General features: G+C 38.9%; 1 non-coding gene across 1 annotated transcript; it reads right to left on the bottom strand.

Moving 5' to 3' along the window:
• Positions 1-3,454: 3,454 nt before the first annotated feature.
• LOC141702368 (small nucleolar RNA R71) lies at positions 3,455-3,561 on the bottom strand. The gene has a single exon (XR_012567076.1). It is a non-coding gene; the product is annotated as a small nucleolar RNA R71 (small nucleolar RNA).
• Between the last annotated feature and the right edge of the window lie 12,862 nt (positions 3,562-16,423).

Genomic DNA, 16,423 nt, shown 5'->3' with positions numbered 1-16,423 from the left:
CCTTGTAATCTTGAGAGTTTCTCAATGAGACTGTCATTGGTTTCCACTCATTTGGAAGAGACCTAAGGAACTTGAGGTTAAAGTCTTTTGTATGATAGACTCTTCCATGCAACTTTAGAGCATTTAGTAGTTTTTCAAATCAACTGAAAATATCAGTGAGAGACTCACTATCTTCATAATGGAAGTGCTTATATTGCTGAATTAGCAGCTGCATCTTATTCTCCCTTACTTGCTCAGTACCATCACAAATAATCTGGATGGTGTCCCAAACCTCTTAGGTTGTTTTGCAGTTAATGATGTTGTCAAACATATCACAATCAACTCCATTGAAAAATATATACATGGCCTTCTTGTTTTTCCTGACTTGCTCAATATCAGGATCTGACCATTCATGCCTAGGCTTGGGAACAGATGGCTCATTGCCTGTTGCAGCTCTCATTGGTACATGAGGACCTCTCTCCATGCAATCCACATAGGCCTCATCTTGGGAAAGAAGATATATGTGCATCTTCACCTTCCAGCGGTGATAATTATTTTTGTCCAGAAATGGAATTTTGACTCCAACATCCTTCTTGTTCATCTTGCTGTTTGTTGTAATCTTTATACTCTTTGTACTTCAAGAGCTTGCTCTGATACCAATTGTTATTCCCTAACAATACAACAAGAATTATAGAAGTGGGGTTTAATGTAATTCTAGCTTCTTTTTCAAGATTTTAACTTAGTTTTTACTTGATAATATATATGTGTTTGATTTGCAGAGTGCAGAATAAATTATTTATATGAATAAAAACACAAGCTTTTAAAAATTTCTGGTGGATTTGAAAGTATCCACCAGATATATATATATATATATATATATATATATATATCGAATGAGAACCCTGTGAAGCACGAATGTCTCACAACTACTTAAAGTAGAACAACTAAACTTATAGAGAAATGCTACAGAATACAGCTTGAAAATGTTTCTCTGAAAATGTGTGTACTTAGTTAGTTGCTTACTTATTGCTCTACTAGCTACACTTGGTTTATATATCACCAAGTTTACATGACAATAAGATAAGATAATAAAACAAAACATATCTAGTCTAACTCCATGCTACTTCACTTCTCTATTCCAGCATCTTTGAATATCTTCATAATAGCATGGAAATGGTAATGCTTCTTTGTTCTTAAATCCCTGCTAAATAGGCTTTGTTGATCATCCGTCGGGTAGCTTTGTTGATCATCCGTCGGGCAGCTATTTGTCACTTGACTCCATTTCACTTATGCAGAATTACAAGACATCTCATATTTACAATTAATCAACATATTCTGCATATTTACTAGTAGTTGATAAGTGGCATTTTATACCACTTAGAACATCTTAAAATGGCTTAAATTGGTGTCTTGAAATCAAGTATTTTGTGTATTTGATGTGTTTTTCTAGTGTTTATGCATTTCAGGGTATTAGTTGTATTTCGGGGGAGGAATCATCAAGAATAAGCATTGGCAGGTGTTCACTATTGTGAGAGGAAAGAAACGGGCAGATTACGGCGAAGAAACGGAGCAAAATCAGATTTTTTCCAGTAGAGGTCTGAGCGCCCGCTCAGCATTGCTGAGCGGCCGTGCAGCAAGCTGAGTGCCCGCTTAGCTATGCTGAGCGGCCGCGCAGGGTCGGGAAAAAAGATAATTTATTTCAGGACTTCTACTTCTGTTTGGTTTCCACTTCTATGTAATCTGAGTTTTATGGGACTATTATATAAGTAGATTTGAGACGTTTTCACAAGTGTGGATTGAAGAAGATTGTGTTTTTATGCAAGGAGCGAAGGAGATAAGGAAGAAGACCGATTTAGCACACCGCAACGAAGAGGAAGCATATCTTCTTGTGATTCTTGTTTCGTTGTAACGTAGGATGCTAGTTTTCTTGCTTTGAACTTATTTACTCTTGTGACGTACTCTGTTTTAATATAATTAGTTTAGTTATTATTTTCTTGTGTTTGTTTATCATGATTTCATATGAACCCATGATGACGATAAGTGTTATTATGGGCTAATCGTGATCATGGGGTTGCAACGGATTTATTATGGAATTCTTTAGTTAATTGTTTAATACTTTAGTGTGTGATGATTGTATGATATCTAGTATTGTTTGTGCGTATTCGTCTTATGTGCGTCGCGAACATATAAGATAGGGTGTTAATCTCTTGTGAAGCGACGGTGGATCTTGAGGTTTAGAACTTGCCATACTAGCATAGGTTCATGTACGTTGTGCATGATTAGTGGGTAACTCTAACAGTTTTATTTGCCCTATGTAATCAAAAGGAATAACTTGTGCTTAAATCGTTGTGTTGTCAATTTCTGTAGAAATATAGGAACTCAACATAATTGATGACTATTCAACTTCTATCTTAATTGTGGATGCTTGGTAGAATGGTATTAGTACAATGAAAGTTGGCTTTTATCAGTTTCGTGTTATCCGATTAATATCATCACTGTCACATGCTAAAGGTAATAACAATGGCTATAGAAGGAAGTAATAATGAAGTTGTGATCTCATGAGTGTTTTATTATTGATAAATTGAAGTGTTAGTTAAGTGATTAATTAAGTAGTTAATTATAGTTAATATTTAATCAACAATTTGAAGTGTTAGTGTCTTAACATTGAGAAGTAATCATACATTGGTGAGTGAGTTTAATTAGACAATAATTTAGTTTGAGTCTCTGTGGGAACGAACTAGAAAGTATTCTATATTACTTGCGAACGCGTATACTTGCGTGAATATTAGTGCGTGATTTCGCCTTAACAAGTTTTTGGCGCCGCTGCCGGGGACTCGGCGTATTTGTTTAGTTTATGTACTTACCATCATTGGTCATTAGGACTCAGTGATTAGGACGTAGTAGTTACTTATTTTTTCCGGTTGTGTTTCAGGTACTTTAGCAAGCGTTTATGCAAACTCGTTCTCGTGCTCGCAAGAGGACTTTAGATACAGCTGAGGAGACAGACGAAGTTCTTGATATTCCGGAGAAGTTAGATTTTGAGGATTCGGATTCAGGAACTGAGTAGAAAGAATCAGTAAACATGGGAGATCGTATTGTTCAAGCTGATCCAGCTCTTATGGATTTTTCTCGGCCTAAAATTGATGACATTCAGTCAAGCATCCTTCATCCGGCTATTCAAGCTAACACCTTTGAAATCAAGCCCGACACTATTCAGATGGTGCAGAATTCTGTTTCTTTTGGAGGAGCGGCAACTGAAGACCCCAACATGCATATAAGGAATTTTGTCGAGATCTGTAGCACTTTTAAGTATAATGGCGTGGCTGATGAGGCTATCAAGTTGAGGCTTTTCCCATTCTCACTGAGGGACAAGGCTAAAGACTGGTTACATTCTGAACCAGCTGGGTCCATCACTACGTGGCAAGATCTTGCGCAAAAGTTTCTGGTGAAGTTTTATCCGATGGCAAAGACTGCTGCTATGAGGAGTGCTCTTACTCAGTTTGCGCAGCAACCTACAGAATCTATGTGCGAGGCTTGGGAACGCTACAAGGAAATGTTGAGAAAATGTCTACATCATGGAATGCCGGATTGGATGGTGATCACTGGTTTCTATAATGGTTTGGGGGCCCAATCTCGGCCCATGCTCGATGCAGCAGCTGAAGGCGCCTTATGGGCTAAAAGCTATACAGAGGCGTATAATCTTATAGAGACGATGGCTGCAAATGAGCATCAAAACCCAACTCAGAGGATGACGTCAGGCAAGGTAGCATGTATTCTGGAAGTTGATGCAGCCACCACTATTGCAGCCCAGGTCCAAGCGCTATCAATGAAGGTTGATTCTCTGGCTACATATGGAGTTAATCAAATAGCTATGGTTTGTGAGCTTTGTGCAGGTTCTCATGCTATGGATCAGTGTTCTCTTGTCAACGAATCCGTTCAATATGTGAATAATTATCAGCGACAACAGCAGCCTGTGCCAGCGACCTATCATCCTAATAACAGAAATCATCCAAATTTCAGCTGGGGGAATAATCAGAATGCTATTCATCCACCATATCAGCAAGGAGTGAGTAAACAGTTTAACCCACCTGGATTCCAGCAACCACAGCAGTATGCTACAAGGCAATCATATCCTCAACAGGGAAGTACAGCTGCACCTACTAGTGCTGATTTTGAGGAACTTAAGCTGTTGTGCAAGAGTCAGGCGATTTCTATCAAGACCTTAGAAAATCAAATCGGTCAATTAACCAATGCAGTGCTCAATCGTCAACCTGGCACTCTTCCCAGTGACACGGAAGTACCAGGCAGGAAGGAAGCTAAAGAGCAAGTCAAGGCTATTACCTTAAGGTCTGGAAAAGTGGCTGATGCTGAAAAGGAAAAAGAAGGAGAAGCTGAAATTAGAGATGAAGAATCTAAGTAAAAGGAGAAAGCGGCGGAACCAAGGAAGACTACTGTTGAACACACTCTGCCTGAGGCTAATACAGGGAAAAAACAGCTCTATCCTCCACCACCTTTTCCTAAGAGATTGCAGCAACAAAAGCTGGATAGACAGTTCAGGAAGTTTCTGGAGGTGTTCAAGAAACTTCACATCAATATACCTTTCGCTGAGGCTCTGGAACAAATGCCTAGTTATGCGAAGTTTATGAAGACTATTCTTTTAAGGAAGGTGAAACTGGATGACCTTGAAACCGTTGCTCTCACGGAAGAATGCAGCGCTGTTCTGCAGCAAAAGTTACCACCAAAACTGAAAGATCCAGGAAGCTTCACCATTCCTTGCACCATTGGCAATCTGACTTTTGACAAGTGCCTTTGTGATTTGGGAGCAAGCATTAATCTGATGCCGTTGTCGATCTTTAAAAAGCTGGATCTGCCTGATCCAAAACCTACATGCATGTCGCTATAATTGGCTGATCGTTCCATTACTTACCCAAGGGGCATAGTTGAGGATGTGCTCGTCAAGGTGGATAAGCTCTTCTTTCCTGCAGATTTTGTTATTCTGGATTTTGACGAAGATAAGAAGATTCCCATAATCTTGGGAAGGCCTTTCTTGGCTACTGGCCGTACCTTGATAGATGTGCAAAAAGGTAAACTTACTATGCGGGTCCAAGATCAGGATGTGACCTTCAACGTATTCAAGGCAATGAAATTCCCTACAGAAGATGAGGAGTGCTTAAAATTGGATGTGATTGATTCTGCGGTTACTTCGGAACTCAATCGCATGCTAATGTCTGATGCATTGGAAAAGGCCTTAGTGGGGGATTTTGACAGCAATGATGAAGATGGCAACGAGCAATTACAATATCTGAACGCTTCTCCCTGGAAGCGAAAGCTGGACATACCATTTGAATCTCTTGGTACTTCTGACCTTAAGAATGCTGAAGGGAAGCTCAAACCATCAATAGAGGAAGCACCTACCTTGGAGCTCAAGCCATTACCTGAACACTTGAGATATGCTTTTTTAGGTGATTCATCTACGTTACCTGTTATTATTTCATCTGACCTTTCAGGTAGTGAGGAAGACAAGCTCTTAAGGATTTTGAGAGAATTCAAATCGGCTATTGGATGGACCATAGCAGACATTAAGGGGATAAGTCCTTCATATTGTATGCATAAAATTCTGCTAGAGGAAGGTAGTAAGCCAACTGTGGAACAGCAGCGAAGACTGAATCCCATCATGAAGGAGGTGGTGAAGAAGGAAATTCTGAAATGGCTGGATGCAGGCATCATTTATCCTATTTCTGACAGCTCGTGGGTGAGCCCCGTACAATGTGTACCTAAGAAAGGAGGTATCACTGTGGTCGCAAATGAAAAGAATGAGCTCATCCCTACTCGAACAGTTACAGGATGGAGAGTATGCATGGATTATAGAAAATTGAACAAAGCCACAAGGAAGGATCACTTCCCTCTTCCATTTATTGATCAGATGCTTGACAGATTGGCGGGTCATGAGTATTTTTGTCTTCTGGATGGTTATTCCGGGTATAATCAGATTTGTATTGCACCAGAGGATCAGGAAAAGACTACCTTCACTTGTCCATTTGGCACGTTTGCTTTTCACAGAGTTTCGTTTGGGTTATGTGGCGCCCCGGCCACTTTTCAGAGATGTATGATGGCTATATTCTTTGACATGATTGGAAATACCGTCGAAGTGTTCATGGACGACTTCTCCGTCTTTGGACATTCATATGATGAATGTTTGAATAATCTGCGCGACGTACTCAAAAGATGCGTGGAAACTAATTTGGTGCTCAATTGGGAGAAATGTCATTTTATGGTGCGTGAAGGCATTATTCTTGGGCATAAGGTCTCTAACAAGGGTCTGGAGGTGGACAAGGCTAAGGTGGGAGTCATTGAAAATCTTCCCCCACCTAATTCTGTGAAAGGAATCCGTAGTTTTCTTGGTCATGCGGGTTTTTATCGGCGATTCATCAAGGACTTTTCAAAGATATCTAAGCCTTTGTGCAATTTGCTTGAGAAAGATGTGATTTTCAAATTTGATGATGAATGTTTGGCAGCATTCGAGACTCTCAAGAAGAGTTTGATCACTGCACCAGTTATTACAGCACCAGATTGGACAGAACCGTTTGAGATGATGTGTGATGCGAGTGATTATGCGGTAGGTGCAGTTCTGGGACAACGCAAGAAAAACCTCTTCCATGTGGTCTACTATGCGAGTAAGACTTTAAATGGTGCCCAATTGAACTACACCACTACTGAGAAGGAGCTTTTGGCTATAGTCTTTGGTTTTGAGAAATTTCGATCTTATCTACTTGGTACGAAAGTAACAGTATTCACTGATCATGCGGCTATTCGCTATCTGGTTTCCAAGAAGGATTCGAAGCCGAGACTCATTCGTTGGGTGCTTTTACTTCAGGAATTTGAGTTAGAGATCAAAGATAGAAAAGGTACTGAGAATCAAGTAGCTGACCATCTCTCTAGGTTGGAGAATCCCGATTCTACTTCACAAGATAGGACGTTAATCAATGAATCTTTTCCGGATGAGCAGTTGTTCGCAGTTCAGGAGGAAGAACCATGGTTTGCAGATATTGTAAACTATCTCGTCAGCAACGTAATGCCACCTAATTTGACATCCGCTCAAAAGAAGAAGTTTCTGCATGAGGTGAAGTGGTATATGTGGGATGAACCATATTTGTTTAGACAGGGAGCTGACCAGATCATCAGGAGATGTATCCCGTTCTGTGAGACGGAGGGGATATTACGAGACTGCCATTCCACGATTTATGGTGGACACTATGGTGGTGAGAAGACGGCAGCTCGTATTCTGCAAGCAGGTTTTTTTTGGCCTACTTTGTTCAAGGATGCTCATCAGTTTGTTTTAAGGTGTGATCTTTGCCAAAGAGTGGGAAATTTGTCAAGGAAGGATGAGATGCCATTAAATGTGATGCTTGAAGTCGAGGTCTTTGATGTGTGGGGAATCGATTTTATGGGGCCTTTTATCTCGTCTTGCAATAATCAGTACATCTTGCTGGCAGTCGATTATGTCTCAAAATGGGTCGAAGTTAAAGCTTTACCGACAAATGATGCAAAGGCAGTGCTAAATTTTCTTCATAAGCAAATTTTCACAAGGTTTGGAACACCTCAGGTAATCATAAGTGATGAAGGATCGCATTTTTGCAACCGTAAGTTCACTTCTATGATGCAGCATTATAATGTGAATCATCGAGTAGCTACTGCCTATCATCCGCAAACAAATGGTCAAGCGGAAGTGTCTAACAGAGAGATAAAGCGCATTCTAGAGAAGGTTGTTTGTCCATCAAGGAAGGATTGGTCTTTAAAGCTCGATGAAGCTGTTTGGGCTTACAGAACAGCATACAAAACTCCACTTGGGATGTCACCGTTTCAGTTAGTGTACGGTAAGGGATGTCATCTACCTGCGGAGCTTGAGCATAAGGCCTACTAGGCATTGAAGAAGTTGAACCTGGATTTAGATGCAGCTGGTAAGAAAAGAATGCTTCAGCTTAATGAACTTGATGAATTTCGACTTCAAGCGTACGAGAATAACAAGATGTATAAGGAAAAGGTGAAGAGGTGGCACGATAGGAAGCTACATCCTAAGTTATTTGTGCCAGGGCAACAAGTTCTCTTATTCAACTCTCGGCTCCGACTTTTTCCTGGGAAGTTGAAATCAAGGTGGTCTGGACCTTTTATTGTCAAAACTGTGTTTCCACATGGAGCGGTGGAAATTTTTGAGAATGATCCGGACCAAGCATTCAAGGTTAACGGTCAGCGGTTGAAGCACTACTATGGGGACATGGAAAACCGAGAAGTGGTTAGTGCCATTTTGTTGACTACTTGAGAAGGGTACGAAACGTCAAGCTAATGACGAAAAAGAAGCGCTGCGTGGGAGGCAACCCATGAATTGTTGTTACAGGAACCCTTAGAAATTAATAACCTATCCAAAAACACAAAAAAATCAGAAAACAGGGGCTGAAAAAAAAAAATTCCAGTGACCCCCTGAGCGCCCGCTCAGCTTTGCTGAACGACCGCTCAGGGGACGAGTACCAGAATTTTTTTTACAGTTCAGAAAAAAAAAAACAAAAAAAAATACAAAAACAGTTTTAGCCCATAAAACCCACGATTTGTTCCCACTACCCCATCATTTTAACCCTTAATTTCCAAACCCTAATCTAATCCACACCCTATATATACATACACCTATCCTACATATCTCCCACAAAACTTCCTACACTTAAAACTCTCTCACAAACATCAAAAATCAGTTCTTACACACTTTTATTCACGAATCAATGGCACCCAAGAGAGCACGCACTATTGACAGCAACAGCACAGTTCCTACTGCTGATTCATCGAGGGGTACTGCTGCAAGGCCTCGGTTAACTGACAGAGCCGCGGAGGGAGAGTACACTAGGCTGTTGGGGAAGCCGATTCTGAAGGAGAGGGGGTTTTTGCCATCAGGGAGGGATGGTGAGTTGCTGCCCATGATTGCAGAGAAGGGGTGGATAACTTTTTGTGAGTCACCCGAAGCGGTACCGATGAGCGTTGTTCGCGAGTTCTACGCGAACGTGAAGGCCGAAAAAAATGGGTTTTCTGTGGTCCGAGGGCTGACGGTTGATTATCATCCTGCGGCGATTCACCGTGTGATTGGACAGCGAGAGAGGAAGCCCGAGGAGGAGAAGTGGAATTAAAAGACTGCTGAGGATTTTGACTTGGATTTGATTTGTGTGACTCTCTGTCGACCGGGCACAATTTGGACCTTCAGGACCGGCACTAATGAGTATCGTCACTTTCCGGAGATCGCCATGAACAGGTATGCCCGTGCATGGAATGCATTTATTTGTGCTAATATTTTGCCTTCTTCGCATGCACACGAGGTCACAGTTGAGAGAGCACAGTTGTTATGGGGAATTCTGAATGAGGAGTATTATGTGGACCTTGGTGAGTTCATCTACCAAGGAATTCTGAAGTTTTTAAGGGGAGCGAAGCATATGAACATCCCTTATGCATCCACGGTTACGAAGCTATGCCAAGCAGTGGGAGTGAACTGGCCGGCTCATGAGCAGTTGCAGTTGCCGGTAGCTCCGATTGATTCTGGCACTCTGAATGGGATGCAGGAGTGGACCGGTGGTGAGCCTGAGGAGCATGGGCTGGGTTATCATCTTCCAGGAGGGCGTCCAGCACGAGGTGCTACTATGGCTAGGCCAGGGCATGATGAGGCTGGTTCTTCGAGAGCTCAGGAGGGTGCTGGGATGGTTGATGCCCAGTATAGGAGGCTTTCACGGCGGATGGATACCATGTATGAGACGCAGAGCAGGTTTGCTCAGGAGCTCACCCTTGCGTTAGGGACTGCTTTTCGGGGCCTTGGAGCTGATATCCAGTGGCCAGTTTTTGGTGAGGACTCTGCATACCCGCCGCCTGATACTCCACCCACTGAGGGTGATGATGATGATGACTCCGAGTAGGTATACCCTGTGTTACTTTCTACTACTTTCACTGAGGACAGTGGAGATTTTAAGTTTGGGGGTGGTAGTTAAGGAATATTATGTGTGTGTCATATAGTTGCATATTCATGATAGTTTAGTTCATTTAGTTGCATAATTTATGCCATATAGTTTTTTTGTTATGAATGTCATGTAGCTCATGCATTTACCATGATCCCTTTTGCACTGATTTATCGACTGAATTGTGATATTGATGCGAGTGAAGTGATAACATTAAAGTGATATTAAGTCGTGTAGGTTGATATGCATGCTAGAAATACTTGTAATTCCACTAAGTCTTAGATAATGCGTAAGGGCTAGATTGTTATGATTTGGTTGTTTTCAAGGTCAATCTACTTATTATGCTTAGAATTCGATAATAGGTTCTTAGTGATAAAGGCATGAAAAAGAAAAATTTTGGGGAAAAAAAATGGAATTTGTTGCTAGTTGTGGCTAGGCGTCAAATGGCTAGTAGCCGGCTCGCATATGGTGTGAGTAGTCTAGGGTTGAGCAAGATGGAGCGAAACGCACTTGCTCAGAAGTTATATAATGAAAAAAAAATTAATTTTTTTTTAGTTTATGCATAATTGATCTAGAGTGGGCTCTTTGGTATTCGAGTTATTAAGTTCTTAGGGGACTTTGTGCCTAGTGACCTAAGGCTTTTAGAGTCTGGGATCTGCTAACCTAACGCTCGTTACATGGATACCATTGTATAAGTCTTTTGTGGACCTCACTCATTGCACGGTCAAATAAGCATTTGAGTTGTGAATAAAAAGCACGATTCCGTAATAAGCTCCAGAGTTCTTGTAGTGTTGTATATCACTTTGTGCCTAGAATTTTTATTCTTTGTATAATCATTGGATTGTCTTGAGGATAGTCTAGTCATAATAATTGGTCTAGTTCCGAAGCATATCTGTTAAGCATTTGCACACACCACGTTTCTGGCTGTATGTCCGTTTGCATGAGTTTATTGATCTTAGTTGTCTAACTGCATTCGTTGAGATGTTGGAATTTGGTTGGTTAATCGTAGTAAGGGGGATCGCTGCATTTTTATATAGATTGCATTCATGCATGTTTTTATTTGTTTTTGAGTCTGTGACGCTTGAGGACAAGCATCGATTTAAGTTTGAGGGTGTGATAAGTGGCATTTTATACCACTTAGAACATCTTAAAATGGCTTAAATTGGTGTCTTGAAATCAAGTATTTTGTGTATTTGATGCGTTTTTCTAGTGTTTATGCATTTCAGGGTATTAGTTGCATTTCGGGGGAGGAATCATCAAGAATAAGCATTGGCAGATGTTCACTATTGCGAGAGGAAAGAAACGGGCAGATTACGGCGAAGAAACGGAGCAAAATCAGATTTTTTCCAGTAGAGGTCTGAGTGCCCGCTCAGCATTGCTGAGCGGCCGCGCAGCAAGCTGAGCGCCCGCTCAGCTATACTGAGCGGCCGCGCAGGGTCGGGAAAAAAGATAATTTAGTTCAGGACTTCTACTTTTGTTTGGTTTCCACTTCTATGTAATCTGAGTTTTATGGGACTATTATATAAGTAGATTTGAGACGTTTTCACAAGTGTGGATTGAAGAAGATTGTGTTTTTACGCAAGGAGCGAAAGAGATAAGGAAGAAGACCGATTTAGCACACCGCAACGAAGAGGAAGCATATCTTCTTGTGATTCTTGTTTCGTTGTAACGTTGGATACTAGTTTTCTTGCTTTGAACTTATTTACTCTTGTGACGTACTATATTTTAATATAATTAGTTTAGTTATTATTTTCTTGTGTTTGTTTATCATGATTTCATATGAACCCATGATGACGATAAGTGCTATTATGGGCTAATCGTGATCATGGGGTTGTAACGGATTTATTATGGAATTCTTTAGTTAATTGTTTAATACTTTAATGTGTGATGATTGTATGATATCTAGTATTGTTTGTGCGTATTCGTCTTATGTGCGTCGCGAACATATAAGATAGGGTATGAATCTCTTGTGAAGCGACGGTGGATCTTGAGGTTTAGAACTTGCCATACTAGCATAGGTTCATGTACGTTGTGCATGATTAGTGGGTAACTCTAACAGTTTTATTTGCCCTATGTAATCAAAAGGAATAACTTGTGCTTAAATCGTTGTGTTGTCAATTTCTGTAGACATATAGGAACTCAACATAATTGATGACTATTCAACTTCTATCTTAATTGTGGATGCTTGGTAGAATGGTATTAGTACAATGAAAGTTGGCTTTTATAAGTTTCGTGTTATCCGATTAATATCATCACTGTCACATGCTAAAGGTAATAACAATGACTATAGAAGGAAGTAATAATGAAGTTATGATCTCATGAGTGTTTTATTATTGATAAATTGAAGTGTTAGTTAAGTGATTAATTAAGTAGTTAATTATAGTTAATATTTAATCAACAATTTGAAGTGTTAGTGTCTTAACATTGAGAAGTAATCATACATTGGTGAGTGAGTTTAATTAGACAATAATTTAGTCTGAGTCTCTGTGGGAACGAACTAGAAAGTATTCTATATTACTTGCGAACGCGTATACTTGCGTGAATATTAGTGCGTGATTTCGCCTTAACAGTAGTCAACATAACTCATATGCTCATATAGAATCTACATAAAGTTGTTTGCAGAAATGTGCTAAAATAATTATTATTACATAAGCTACTCACTCGATGGATGTCAAATCATCATCCGTCGGGAATATATTGAATCATCCGTCGGGACTATATTTGATCATCCGTCGAGTGCTACAAAATTCACTGAGTTAAATCTACTAAGGTATTTTGATTAATTTATCATCAAGTGCACAATATATTCCTAACAGTGTCTCTCGATTATCTCTCTTCCTCACAATCTCTCGACTCTCTCCTCTGTTATTCTATCTCCTCTCTTCATTTCTCTCACTTTCGCTTCTGTTACACGGCATGTTCCTCCTATTCTTCCCGGTGCCGCCGTGGTTTTTATTTTCCGGTGAGCTTGTTCTCCGGTTGTGGTAACTGTTGGTTAATTCAGATATATATATATATATGTATTCATATATATATATATATATATGTATTCATATATATATATATGTATTCATATATATATGTGTATCTTGGCTTAGTGTAGTTGAATCTGTGCCGCCTTATTTTTTTCCGGTTTGCTGTGTTTTTTCCGGCCGCTGGATTGGTCCTGGTGGTCGCGTGTGTGTCCTGTGCGCGTGTCCTGTAGTTGCCTGTTTGATTTTGATTTCCTGTTGAAATTTAATTGATATTTCAGAAAATGAAATAAATATTCGTGCGGGAAAAACAATTTTTTCTAATAATCGGCGAAGTCTATTTGGAAACCCGAAGAATTTTTGGGCACCAATAAATTTTTCCGCCATCCGTGATGACTTTTTAGGAGCGGATGGTGGACCGTGATGATCGTTATCTGAGTCCTAATTTTATTAAATAAATAAATAATTTGTATGATTGGTCCTATATGTAATGAATTGTGGAGTTGTGGAAATTGTTTTACGATGTGAATTGTGGATTGTTGTGAATATTGACGTCGATTGTGATCAACGGGTAAGCTTATAAACAGAAAAGTTGCTGCCAAAATTTTCTAAAAATTTATTTTAAATACGAGAAATGTACTTTATTATATAAAACGTGTTACCCTTATTTGAATACGAAGTACGTGATTATGTGTATAATTATTATACAAGTCGGGTTATTGAATTGGGTTATTAGGATTCGAGGATATCAAGCATGTCGGAATAACTGATTAGGGTATTATGTTATTGTAGATCCCAGTCAAGTTTCGCAAGGAACGAAGTCAGCGTAAAAGCTACTTAGGGTTTCCGAAAGTATTGCAAGGTAAGTACCCTAACCATTCTTTATGGTTTAGTACATATGAATAGATTGTTGTTTTATTCTCGTAAAGGAACATAAATGTTTTAAGTTACGTATCCCCAATAGTTATAAATCACTATTTTAAACCTGTTTTGGGGAAAAGTAACTTCAAAAGGTACCAATCTCGAATGAAAATGATTTGTGAACCAGTTTTACGTGTGCTGTTAAAATGAATGGTTTTGAAATGAGATAGGTACAAATATTTTGGAAATTGGATAAAACGATCAGATATGGATACATAGGGACCAGAGTAGGCCTATTGAGGTGGCATAAGAGGCTAATTCGGTTGTGAGCAATTCATAACCGATTAGTCCAGCAGGTTAGAGACCTAACTAGTCTCTGAGTTCCGGAACAGGTATATGGGATGGCAGTTGGAGCCGTCTGGTGTTGATAGCCTTGTTAGTCCCTAACAATGTAACAAGAATTACAGAAGGGGGGTTGAATAGAATTCTTGAAACTTTTTCTTGGTTTAAAAGTGTTCTAACTTAAAATATATATATGTGTGAATTGATTTGCAAAGTGCGGAATAATAACTTGGAATGAATCAAAACACAAGTAATTAAAAATATAAGTCTTTAAAAACTTTCTGGTGGATTTGAATGTATTCACCAGAGATATATATTATATCAAGAGAACTCTGTGTAGCAAGATTTGCTCACAGCTGCTTACAAATATGAACAACTAAGTTTATAGAGAAATGCTAAGAATACAACTTACAAATGTTTCTTTGAGAATTTTCTTGCTTAGTGTTCTTGTTTTTCTATTTGCTACTTCTTGGTTTATATATCACCAAGATTACAAAGTTATAAGATAATATAATAAAACAAAACCTATCAAGTCTAATACTATGCTGCTTCATTACTCTATTCCAGCATCTTTGAATATCTTCATAATAGCATGGAAATGGCAATGCTTCTTTGTTCTCTAAAACCCAGTTGAATAGGCTTCCACATTCCTTTTGCATACACTCGACGCATGTGACTGTGTTGTCACTGTCAACTGATGTTTGAATTGGTTATCCGTTGGGTACATGATCATATAACACCCCCAAATCCGGGGTCAGGGGATTTGGTCGTCACTATAAAACCTCAATCCAAATTAACCTGTTTAATCAATAATTAAATGCCAGCGGAAGATATTTATCATAAATGACCCCAAACTACTCCAAGATCTTTTAAGGTTACAGTTCTAGAAACAAGAATTCCAAAGTCCATAAATAATTTTTCATTTCCTTTTAAAACTCTATTCAATAATTTCCAATTCACTACTAACCCGCTAGTATAACTTCAAAAAGAAGTATACTACGCCAAATACAATACACAACTATAACATAATATAATATAAACAACTTTATACAATAAACCTTACACTAGATCGCAAACCCCGGACCAACCACCTTCAAAAAGCTTCTTCTTTGCTTCCTCGAATTACGCAGCTAAACAACGCAAGCTAATCCTCACTGGAGGTTAAATTTGAAAACAGGCAAGTATGAGCGAAAGAAATGCTCAACAAGATCATTATAACATATATAGGGTCATTTTGATATAAAACCGACATCTACGTCAGCGCAGAATATTTAAAATCATAATTGCTGAATCATAAAATTTTAGTGGAGGAATCCTAAAACTCGTAAAACAGTGTTTACGGAAATATCGTAAACAACAATAACATGAAACAATGATTATGGATTGAATCATAAACTTTACTCATAACTGAACTTGGAAATTAATACTTATTTTGCTGTCATATCAAATTAGATATCATTACGAACTTTGATGCTCACAACATCCCATACTGAAGTCAACATCAATCATCTATACTAATACCACCTTTGATATTTAACAACAACGTAAGTATCAGCATAAATCAAAATCTGAATCAAACTGCATTTTACCATTATTCCAAAACAGAAACAGTTGATAAATCATTTATTATATGAATATAAAAAACGATATGATAATTTAGATTAGGATCATCCTTCGACGGACGTACTATCACATGCTGATCAACCCTTATGATAGTACAAGGTCATGATTCATAGAAACGTGACCCCAAAAACACGAGTACTCAAACAAAAGGCAATATACCTGCCTGTGGCAAAAATTGTGTCATAATATTCCATATGGCACTTAGAAATAGCCCTCCGCTGGACCGTCCGTCCCGGTCACTTACGCAATTATGATCTAATATTAAAACCTTTTATTGAAATGGGGTCATAATAATCGACACCCAAAATAATTTTATTCCCCCAATTATTGGGTAGGAATATTCACAACCAAATCACTTTTCTCAAAATCCAAAACATTTGTAAATCCGATAATTGGATTAGTAAAATCACTTAGCTACTCTCAACATAGAATAGCGGAAGAATACTTGCATAAACAAAAATATTTAATTCAGTGATATATAAAACATTTATCTATCTTGAAACTGAGAATAGGAAAAGCAATACTTGCATGATACGATTTAAAATAAATATCACTTGAACAATAAATGATGAATGAAATACTCGCCTTTGGGTTTTAGCAGTTAGTCACACTCGTAAAGACGCATCTATTCTGACATTTTGTCTTAAAACATCACCGTCCTTCTTT

Source organism: Apium graveolens, unplaced genomic scaffold (genome assembly GCF_009905375.1).
Source record: "Apium graveolens cultivar Ventura unplaced genomic scaffold, ASM990537v1 ctg4936, whole genome shotgun sequence".
NCBI classification, from domain to species: Eukaryota; Viridiplantae; Streptophyta; class Magnoliopsida; order Apiales; family Apiaceae; genus Apium; species Apium graveolens.
This window is presented reverse-complemented; position numbering and strand designations above follow the sequence as displayed.